Here is a 12,397-nt window from a genome sequence, read left to right as displayed (position 1 = left end):
TTGAAAAGTAACAGCCCTAACCGCGAGATGTATTCAAGGGCACGGGTGCATGCGCCGGCGCACGCAACTGCCCGCGCGCACTATTTGTGTACAAAAACACTTTTATTACCGCGCCGCGCCCTACAGATGAGCTCTTTTTACTCGCATAGTCCCCGCAGCGCTTTGATGTTTTAAATTGACTACACTCTCGATTATGGAGTACTTGACTGTAACGAGAAATATTTTTAGTGCGGTTAATATTACTATGACAATAAGCAGAGGCAGACACGTCGTACATAATATACTCGTATACGATTTTAAACTTAAAGGTACTTGTTAGTGTCAACGAACCTAAAACAATAAAACATAATTCGCCACCTCCGCGGTATAGTTATAATTTTGCAATGAACTATAAAAGCAAATTCGGAGTTTGCCATAGATGTGTCGAATAACGTTTTGCGTCTTTTCGTTTGTCCGCCATTGGCACCAAATTCAATAACTCCAAATTATCGAATCTTTTATATATATTCGATAGCTTCCATATTAAAGAACACTAAAGTAAAATCAGGTTTACAACGTTTTCTTTAGTATGTACATCGTATTTACTACGTGTACTCACTAGGGAGATCAAATAGGTATTAATATGCAAGTCGCAAGCTTACCTCTAGTTTTTCGTATAAATATATAAAACCAAGCATCACGTACATGTTAATAATATTCGCAACATGCAGCGTGATGCGATCATTAATATGGTTCCAACCTTCGGTTTCGGCTTCGGCAAAAAAGAACGAAGCGACAACGAAAACATGGCAGAATATTTATGTTCGGCGATTTGTGATTTACATTATTGAAGGTATTTTACTGCGATGAGTCTGATGTGTTTATGTTTTTGCGGTAATAATATAATGTAATAAATGAAAAAAACTAATTTTACGCTTGAATTGTTCTATATAGTAGAGCACCGCTGCAATTTTTGTTTCCACCACAAGAGTGGCTATACCATGGTAGTACCAGTCTCGTTGAAAACTGGCGTAAAATGTCCTTTACTTTTATATTTGCTGCTAGTCCGCAACAATTCTTTTAACGGGATTGATGTTAACAGACGGTATTTTTTAAAATTACAACTGCTTATTTGCTTATATTTGTAAAGCGTGATGAAACATCATAGTATAAGTGAATGTAGTCATCATCTTTTCGGTTTCGGTATAACTAGATAATCGGCTTCGGCTCTAATCTGACCTTCGGCCAGACCCTGTGATGATTAATGCACAGCGCACGTGATACGATATTTATGCGAACAATGGTAAACAGAGTCGTGACTGGAACAAACGATGGCGCTACACAACATAAATCTACTATAAATAAACCATTAAAGCGTTAATCATTATTTATGCGTGAAGTTACTTATTACAACTTAGTTGCTAAGTGTTTTCTATAGTTTATTAGATATAACCTAGGTAAACTCTTATACTTACTAACTGACTTAATAAAGGAGATTCTAAATTGGATGTTGTCTTTCCATAGCAGTGAATGTTCGAGTTTTAGATTCAAAGTAGAAAATTGCTAATCTTTAATGGTTAAAACTCCTATACAATATAAATATATCCATGAATAATTAAATATCGCTACAGTAGGCTATTCATACACTCATCTCAAACCTCGACCGTGCTTCGAGCCTATCGAAGTACAATAATCTAAATCTAAAAGTGATTTAATAAAATATGAATTTGCAATTGAAGCATGAAATAGCCGATTGTAGAGGGCCGATGGGATGGAAATCTGCGGTTGTTAGAGGCAATCACGCGCTCGATCGTGAACCGTGGCTTGAGCGTTAGGAGCTACGCCTTCTACGGCTTAGATTATTGGCGGCTTCGCTAAATAAGAGCTTTGTCGGTGGTTATTGAGATTTACCGCCTTACTAATGTGTATCAGTGGGGATAGGTGAAAATTGCCGAAAGGGCACCACCATATAGCTAATATGCATAAATGAGATCTGCAAACAGTTGTGATGATAATCAGATTCTACAGAAATTCTACGTGAAGAGAAGCCGGAAGGTATATGGAGTCTATGCCACAGATGTCTATGCGATGCTAATGCTGGATGGAGACTGTTTTGAACTGATCGGCATAGAAATCTTTAGCAGAGGCTTGTGTTTAGCCGAGGCCGATGGTCATTATGATGATGATATTTATAATGCTAAAGCTACAGGAACGTTTATGTGATTAATAAACGCATTAATTAAAAGGCAGCGTAGGTGTAAGACTTATTGCGATATTTTTGGTAGTATTTTTTTTTCTACGGTCACTTTACAGGATAATAAAGCGCCTAAATTTTGTCGTTTTAATTCCAAGAAACTGACTAAGATCATTGCCGGGCATTACGTCATAAACACAACAACAAATTCATTAACCTACTGAACTAACATGCAATTTAAAGATTTATATCTTAATCATATTGTTTATATAAACAAAGACTATATTACTGTGTCCTGTGAGCGAAACTAGTTTATTCAAAATTATATTAAGCTTTTGGAAAATCCATGTATGGATTTAGCGTTAGTAGGTAGTGTTATAGTAATGTGACTGGAAAACGTTTGTCTGGGAATCACAGTATTGTTTATTGCTGCCAATGATTTTTAAACATCACCTCTCTAAGTGGACTATATGACTTTTCGGGCAAATTTATGTTGTGCTGTAGTACAGCAAATAAATCGACCGTCCCCAAAAACAAAGTCTCATCTGCAAAATACTCTAGTCGCAGTATAAAGGTTTTAAGTTAAGTGAAAATATAAATATCATTTACTCACTTTAAAATCGAAATTAAATACATTTTTGAAAACAAACAATACTTTTGAAACGAGTAATTGATATTTATATTTTCACTTATCTTAATACCTTCATGCTGCATCTCGAGCATTTTGCAGATGAGACGTTGTTCTTGGGGACCGTCGCAATAATCGTGAACGCAACGTGGCAGATCTAATATACATTACATCACTAGTATATACACCCGGTACAACCCAGCCTTTAATTCCCTCACACCTAATCCGCTACCATGAACTATTGCATAAATATTTACAGTGCTCAGTGATCTTAATCACAACGATCGGTACAATAAGCCGGATTACAGTTCAGTCTCGATTGATAGCCGCAACGGGGCAACGCATCGAGGAGTGTCAAGGCTCGCTTTATTTAATTACATGGTGGTCTAAACCAATAAACGTTTTTAATTAGAGATTAGCCTTATTAGTGTTTTGTCTGTCTGTGTGGAATTGTTCAAGGTAAAATAGAGATCTCAGTGTTTAATAAGAAGTTTTAAAACATTGTTCAATAACGTTCATAGTTAAGTGTAAGGAATCTATAATAGCAGCGACGTGTTTTAGAAATTTACGATTTATAGTTGGGATCTTCTCGACATCAAATTTAAAATACTTTTATAGAAATCTGAAGAATTTGCTTCTTTTTTGTCTTAACCAGCTAATATCTTCTGAAAATTCCCCTACTAATCACTAACCGCCATTTTCAATAACCAATCCTAATAGCTTTTTTCGATCTATCTCAAAAATGAGCCAATCAGAACAAAGATTTTTTTGACTTGCTTACGAATGACTTAGTTTAATTGGTTCATTGTCGGAATGGGATTGAAGGTTTAGATCGTTTATTAAAAATGGCTGTAATAGAAGCTACACTATACCAAACTGCTATAAGTTGCATTTTATCTAGGAAACAGGATAATACGTGGGTGGAATCGCGAGAAATGTTATAAACAAATTGTTTTGATATTTTACTTGTAACATATAAAGGTACTGTCACACCGACAAGACAAGCACGCTACAGTTGATCTATAATCTTCCTGCTAACTGATCAAGTCACAACGCATTGGCAAACATGACAACACAAATTAACAGTAAATAGTCACTGACCGTGGCGTGCAAATCAAAGATCGCAACACACAGATAGCCATAGTTAATCACACCTTAAACTAGGTCTGTTTCACACTGTTCCACTAATGTAAGTAACACTGCGATTACAATTTATTTGGGTGAATACTTATGTACTACAACATAACTTTGTTTTTTGGTCGTCTTAAATTCAAAGCGAAACTCTTTAATTTTGTTAAATAAACCAATCTTTATAAAGCTGAATAGATTGAATGCGCTAATCTCAGGAACTACTGGTACGAATTGAAAATATCTTTTATTGCTGAATAGCCCATTTATCGAGGAAGGCTATAGGCTGTATAGTGTATAAAATAAATACAACTAGACTTAAGGACTACACGGAAACGTTATTGTAGCAAAAATTGTAAGCAGTTCCATCAAGGTTGTTGAAAATTATACATGAGGGTGTGATTTAGCAAAGCTCCCATATAACTGGGTCAGCGGTGGCGGCGGACGGGCAAAATGAAAAATACCAACGGGCGAATTAACTCCACTCTCACTACTTTATAACTTCAAGATTATATTTCACCCGTTTTTGGTAGTATTTAATTGAATATGCGATTTCGACAAGGGCACATGTATGAAAATATAAAAAGCTCAGGAATGTTAAAAACTTGTTATTTACTTAAAAGTAGTGTAAATTTTATTTTATTATTTTGGATTACAATTTGGGTTAATTAGCAAAAAAAAAAACACAGTGGTTTTGTTGTTATTTATTAGTATATATTTTACATTTCTAGGTATTTTATATTTATGAGATTTGCCTCATCGAAATTGCATATTCAATTAGTTTATAGATAAATTTAATTGGAATCGTAAGTAATGAAGAATGAAAAAATGTTGAGTTTATTTCGAATTGATAAATTGGCATGTGTCGGTAGTTCTTCCATTTCGCATGTCAAATATTTTAAAACCCGTAGTTCCCGTTATTTGAATGGCAGTTGAAATGTTGTCAATGAAAATGTTAAACGCATCATTTACTTCAATTAAATAAGTGATAAATTGTTCTGGGCCTAGTTGACATACGAAATTAACAAACTAGTGCACTTTAATTTCGTATCTCAAATTACTGAAACCTAGAAGATTTTTTTATTTATACGGGTCCGACAAATTGACTCCACTGCACCTGATGGCAAGTGGTATCCAATAGAATGTCGACGAGAGATGATTACCCCTCGCCAGTTGACACAATTATGCCGGCCTGTTGGAACCTGCCTGTAGTTGAAGTTCCAGTAATTTCAATTGCATCAAGTCAATACTCATAATCAAGTTCACACTAAACTGAAATGGTTTGAACGGAATGAGAATTTAGATATGTCAAAGATACTATGATATTCACAGTCCATTCCAATACAATACTATTCATATGGATGAACGTAAACAATACAAATAGGAATTCCATTAATTCCAGGAATGCTGTTGGAGTTTTGACCGCAGTCTGGTCGAGTGAGTCAACTAACATGGAACAACCACTGGATATTACACTCTTAGTAGTACCTATCGAATTACTTGGGCTCTGTCATGTACGCAATAAACAATCTACGTAAAAATATATACGACACGGTACGACAGCGCTCTGAGGTCTTGGGTTCAAATTCCTGGTCGGGTAAAGTGATATTTGGGTTTTTCTGCTCAATATCAGCCCGGAGTCTGGAGTTTGTGCCTGATATGGCGATAGGCTCGCCCCCTATCACATCATGGGACGGAACACACTTGGCGAAAAGTGGGTGCCCTGGTTGTACCTCTGCATACCCTTTTGGGAATAAATGCGTGATGTTGTGTGTGTGTGTGTGTGTGTGTGTAAAAATATACCTGTTCTTGTAAGGGCTTATTTTTCAATTATCAGGTAAAATGTACTCATAGCATAAAATACAACGCGACTGAATTAAAAACGATAGTTGTAAACGGTCGTAGTAATTCAGCCAAACGTTTTTGAGTTTTCAAAGATTTTCAGATCGACCTACTACTAATTATATTAATAATTATAATTTTGTTATCACCAAAGTTTACAAAAGTAACAACACGACAATTGTACGAAATTAAAAGACAATTCTTTACTATTGCTAAAAATTGTTTCCCTTAAGAAGGTAATCTCTGAAACTCATTACATTTCCTCAAACATCTACACAGTACCTGACTGCTATAACTATTATCCCACGAACTGAAAGCACTTGGAGTGACGAGCAAAGGCTCAATCGTACACAGAATATATTCGTTCACTCACCAGGAGCTCAATGGAGATAGAAATAAGTCGAGTAAACGTTTACGAACTAGTTTGTCGACTGCTTAGAAAATAGATTAGGTGGGGGGGTTCGATGACCTGTGGAGGACTATCGCTTGCATTACGCGCATCGCAACTATAATGTTGGATTGGCAACTGTATTGTGCAGGTAAGAGTTTAGGGGAGAATTGGAAATTGGGATTGGAACTTCTGAATTGATTCTGAACATTAAAACTACTATATGTATACCTGAGTGATATAAAGTAATTTTATCCCGAGATAGGATTCCTAGCATTTAAAAGCTGGTGAAGAAATAAACATAATGATGTTATTCCTAACAAAATAAATTAAATATCTGCTTATATCTACCCATATTATAAAACAAAGTCACCCTTTCTGTCTCTTTTTATGTTATCGATTTTCTCAAAATATATTGAACGGATTTTTATGAAATTTGGTATGGAAATAGTTTAAGATCATGGGAAGGTTATAAGTTACTTTCTATCACGAGAAAATATATAGCGGGACTTTTATCCGGGAAAACTCCTTCACGCAGGCGAAGCAACAAGCAAAAGCTAGTAAAACAAGTCGCAATCTTTACGTAAAATGACTTAATCATGTTCACTTCACACGGGAAGAATATAATGGCGGCTTAATAACACAATGGCCCTTTTAAAATGTAGGAAATTAGTAGCTAGCACCATTACACCTGTAAATGGAGAGACATATAATTTAAAAAAAAATGCTTACTAGTTAAACACAATTCACAAATCATTAGGCATCCTGATATAGCAGTGACAAATAAGTACTAGTATCTATCACATAAAAGATATGTAAGATATCTAGCTTCCAATAGTTTTCCGAAAAAATAACTGCACCCTTAGAATATCCCAAATGCGACTCGTATGTCGATGTCGTTTAATTCTGATGTTTGTGATTGATAGAGACCGAAGCGTCAGTCACGTGGTAATCACCAATCTCTCAACCACCAAAAAAAGGGTAAGAAGTCGTCATTTTTACCACATTCTAAACATTCTGAGTATTTTCTCTAGGGCTGTTGCGAATAATAGCTAGTAACATAATTACTACACAATATTCTGTATACATTTTTCGAACATAAAACAAAAGAATCTTTTAAAAGCATAACTGCATAATATTATACAATGTAAGAATGTCGACAGCGGACATAAAGTAAGCTAGAATGTGTAAAGCGTGTAATTACTGGCAGATTCTAAAATAGGGCTGCCGCATAGGGGGATATGATAACCTGGTTTGTAGCTCTGCATCCTAGCTTATAACTTAGTAGTGAAAATATAGAAAAAATATAGATAATTAAATTGTAGGTTACTAAAATTATACACGTAGGTAACAAGGGTTGCCATGCGTTCCGAAAACACTAATATGCTACGCATGTGACCAAAAAGGCGGCCGAATTCTTCATAGGCAGTGTATTCTTTACATACACCCATGGAAAATTTAAAATGTTAAGTTACAGCAGCCCTATTCTAGAAAGCATTTCGCGAAATTAGCGCGGCGTTGGGTTTGTAATCTATACAAGTATGGTGTCTTCACACACAACGAACACGGTAATTAAGTAACACTAACGTGGAATTAAATAACCACTAGATTGTACTATACGGTTTTTAGAATCGTGGTTCTAGAGGCGTTTAGCCGGCTTTGAAAAGAGACATATTTTTTTTAAATCCACGAATACTAGTTTTGTCTGTATGTCTTAGAGCAGATAGTCTCTTTTAGTATAACTTACACGTATAAGGGTCACAAGTAGTGGGCAAACGAACAGTTTGGTCAGTATCTAAGGTACCAGAGGAATCGTTGCATCAACGGTCTGTAAAGTAAGATTATTATTTTGAGGATCCCAAATTAGAATGTATCTCAAGCTGACGGCTGTCTCTGGATAACTTAATAAGACTTAAAATATTATGCTTCTCTGATCTTTAATTGAATTTTCACACAATATTTCTCTCATTTTGGTTGTCACAAAGGAATTCTAAAAAAACGAAAGGGTCAGATTTAATTCGGTAAAAAATTTGATACTTTTTATATCATGTGTGCTTAAGACTACCGAAAAGGGATCGTCAAGCCGGTGTCAAATTTTTTAATTCTTTTTTTTTTAAATTTAAAGAATGAATAGTATAATATATTAAGTCTCGTGTTACAGTTTCGAATTAGCTGGCTTTATACGGCTAGTTGAAACGTAGTTCTTGTCTAAATCAGGACTATCGTATTTCAACTCTAAATATAGAAATATACAGGTGAAATAAATTTGACTAAGGGTATCATGTTTTTTAAAGCTTTGCTATCAAAATTGTCGAATACACCTAAGATTTTAATCTTGTAATTGCTACAACAAAAAGCGTTGCAGAAACCATAAACATTTAAAGTGACTAATCTGCCATTGTAAACCCTCGCGGCGCTTGAGGTTCATAAATCGCTTGTTCGTTTACAGCACTATAAACTATGCGACAACTACGAGCAACACTCGAGCAATTTTTTGCAATAAGGTTACAAATAATATAGGAAATTAGGGACAGACTGATTATTGAAATGATTTAGCATCGTTTAAAAACATCGGTCATAAGAATCTGTCCCAAATTGTACTCGCGGCTGAGAACGGCCTAAAAAGGTGTTCAGTCTAAAGAATAAAAATCTACGGCTTTATGGATGATGCCGCATGATTAAAACGTTAGCAAAAAGGCAGTCTTTATTACTGAGTAGGAAAAATGCTAGAAAAAGTACGATAAGCCAGTAAGATAACTACGTCCGTAACATTTCTACGAAGTACGCTCTAGTCTTATCCAGTGCAGTTTGATATAAATCACTGGTTTTTCACGTAACTCCGTGTTATTTCGGATCGTATATGTAACAACGGCGGGTTTTGCAATCGCGGCATCGGCATGCTAGTGTTGCAATTATACCTACATTGTTTTAAAATTATAATACACGCAGCAGTTATGTACAAGCAGACCTGACTTAAATATTTAAATAGCAGAAGTAAATAGTCTCTTTTCACCTTATACGAAATTGCTATATTATTAGAAAGCCTCTATATATTGCGTTGAATATGATGTCAGGCAGACAGAGTGGTAAAATCTAATTTAATCTGCAATACCCATAACGCACTCTTAATAAAATAATGACCCATTCCAAAATTGCCAATTTGTGGGAATCGTCAAACAACTAATTTCTGTTTGCGACCTATTAGTTTTTTCCCTTTTTTTCATGCTATAGGTTTAATTTTTTACTTATCTTTAATAAGCTCAGTTTTATAGCAACTTAAAAAAAAGGTAGCAAACAAAAATTAGTTTTCCGACGACTGCCACAAGTAAAAAAAAATTAAATAGGTCATTATTTTATTAAGAATGCGATATGTGATTGGGATAAAAAGAGGTGGAAGAAACGGCAATACTTAGAAATAATAATGTATCTTTGGTATAAGAGGAAGTATTAAAATTTTGAGTTTTCTTTATTTTATTTGGAATCACACGCAGCTTATAAAACAATACACAGCGAAATAAAATAGTTATAATAAAGGTGGTGGACTAAGGCCTAATTCCTCTCAGTAGTAGATGAGGCCCGTGCTCAGCAGTGGGCAAGTATATAATACAGGGCTGATATTATTATGATATTATTAAAGGTAGTCTAATAGTATTATTCACTGATGATTTTTAATTATCTGAACCGAATAGAGGATGAGAAGGATCTACTAGTTACAAGTTGCCGTATTTAGTGGGCCTAGATCATGAATAGATCGATTCGATAATTAATTAATGTTTACTTATGTTTAGGTACGCGAATGTTAGGCATTGAAATTTGAAATAAAACTATTTTACGGAGTTTCGATTTCGCAGGTTTCATGGTCACGGAGGGGCCAGAGGTGTTGCTCGTCCGAAAAATCAGTTACAATATACCTACATTTTACAAGTGTACAAAATTTAAAATTGTTTTAGCTATTTATTTGATAATAATAAACCAACTAAAAATGTCAAAAAATCAAATCTGTCTTAATCAGTAACCCTTCTATAAGTAATATTTGTATCCAGTGGCGGCCCTAAAGGCAAAGCCCTAAGCGAAAAAAAACGACGTGAGGCCCCGGGTGTAACAATAACAAGTTCCCGGTTTTAACAGTTTCCTCGGTAAGATAGTAAAAAGGCACTAGGCACCACGCGGGGCCCCTGTAAGCGTGAGACCCCGCGCGATTGCCCGGTTTACCTCCCACTACGGCGGCTTCTGCCTGTATCTGCCCCTAAAATGGCTAAGTCTATATCTGAAAATTAAACTCATATCTAAACAAAGCGTATGAATAATCAATTAACCTATTCAATTAAAATATCTGCAGTAAAATCTCAATTTTAGTTTGTCATAAACTTTCACATATTGCACCAAAGTTGTACAAGTAGCGCCATCTAACGCAAGCGCTGTGAACTGTTTAAAAATACACTTTGTTATCAATTATCATGAGGTCATTTGGTCAGGTGTTATGTACACAAATATGGGCAATAACAATGTTTCCAATTATATGCTTTGAACTTCAAATGCAATATATTATACTGGTTTGTACCTTATTATTAAAGTTTTTCAACAGTTTAAACATTTGGGCAAATTTTATTTATAAATTACTTGTTTTTTTTGGGTTACATGAGAGCATTCTAATAAAAAAAAAATATGTAAAAATGTATAATTTCATTTTATGTATTTTATATAATTTGAATATAGATCTACATCATGCATTTATATAATTTTCCCAAGATAGATATTATGCTGAAAAATAATACTTTATATTATGTAATCTAAGTATATTTGTATTTTAACAATTATTTTCTGCAGTTTATATATTTGTTTTTTTTGTATATCAATATAACATTATATCCATAAAACATAATTAATTTAATTCTCTTCCAAAAAACCTTATTAGAACCTGTTTATACTATTGCATAATTACTGTCGAGGAGAACTGTATAATTTCAAATATTTTTTGTTGGATGTTAATTTATTGCAAATTAAATATAAGCCTTATTATTACAATTATTAATAAATATTTATTTTCCATCTTTTTTATTACCTTGAACAAAAAATGTTCTAAACTGTAACTCTCATTTGTTGTGTATTATATTATTGCATAGATAAAAGTTTGAATTTTTATTTTGCCCTACTTTAAGTAGACAAGGCAAACTGGTTTTAACCTTTTGCTAATAGATTTTTTATTTTAATTCTTTCTATAAATGTAGCTATATTTCTTTTTGTAACACATGAATTGCATACTAAATGATATTAATTAAAAATAACATACATTTTAAAAATGTTTTTCTTGTAACTATTAAAAGATATATATTACATGGACTTAAAATGCTTCTCATGCACATTAACGTGATTATCTAGAAATAACGCTATGTGGGTATCTATATAAATAAAAAATAAATTTCTTGTCTAAATAGGTATCTTATTAAATAAAATGCGTTTTAATAAAAACTTAGGTATAAACAATCAGTGTCCGTTTGATGAAGCAATCGACAATGATCAGCAGAATGCCAAAAAATTATATGTATTCAGGGCTCGGAACACATAAATCTACCGACATATTTATATATAAGTACTAAACTCTTTTGTTGCGACCGTTCAGTAAGGTGAAAGCAAATTAACTCAACCGTACAATAAACAACGATCGGGTCAATCGACCCGTATGTTATCCAACATTGCTGTAAACGATGAACAAAGAAATAATACACAAAACTGGTATTCTAATGGCTCAAGGTTGTCAAAATGATTGTCGAACCAATGAATACGATTGTCACTGCGAGAAAATTATGCGTAGTATCTTACCTTGTGAACTCCAACGGCAGAAGATACAACACCGAAATCCGAGACACCAAACAATGTTCACGTAAACTATTCACGGGATAAAACTACTGATAAGATTAATCTTCATCCTACAGAAATACATAGGACCATCCAGGACGGAACAACAAGCGAAAACACTGGCGATCTAGGAAGAAATGTCCGAAAGAGATGCAAGATTGTATGTGAAACAATTACGCGTATGCCAAAGTATACTTATCTCTTTCGTATGTTAGTTCTGTACAGTGTTAAAAGAAGACAGAACACTAAATGTGTCCAAATTATCAAACAGCTGTCATGTTAGAAAGAGATGGATGTTCCAGAAAAATACCATAGAGCCCAATCAGCTGTTATTCATTGACACAGATGCAGTTTTAAGTTAAGTCGATAAAGTTAACAAGAA

General features: G+C 34.2%; 1 protein-coding gene across 1 annotated transcript in view; it reads right to left on the bottom strand.

Annotated features, from left to right (window-relative positions):
- The window catches only part of LOC115449517 (myotubularin-related protein 3), a 110,403-nt gene extending 98,240 nt beyond the window's left edge, over nt 1-12,163 (bottom strand). Inside the window, exon 1 of the mRNA XM_037436623.1 lies at nt 11,980-12,163. The gene's annotated coding sequence lies outside the window, so the exon portion shown is untranslated. The remainder of the gene's footprint in view (nt 1-11,979) is intronic.
- Nucleotides 12,164-12,397: the final 234 nt, after the last annotated feature.

The sequence above is a fragment of the Manduca sexta genome, chromosome 9, assembly GCF_014839805.1.
Source record: "Manduca sexta isolate Smith_Timp_Sample1 chromosome 9, JHU_Msex_v1.0, whole genome shotgun sequence".
Lineage (NCBI taxonomy): Eukaryota > Metazoa > Arthropoda > Insecta > Lepidoptera > Sphingidae > Manduca > Manduca sexta.
The sequence above is the reverse complement of the archived record's forward strand: the minus strand, read 5'-3'. Positions and strand labels throughout refer to the sequence as shown.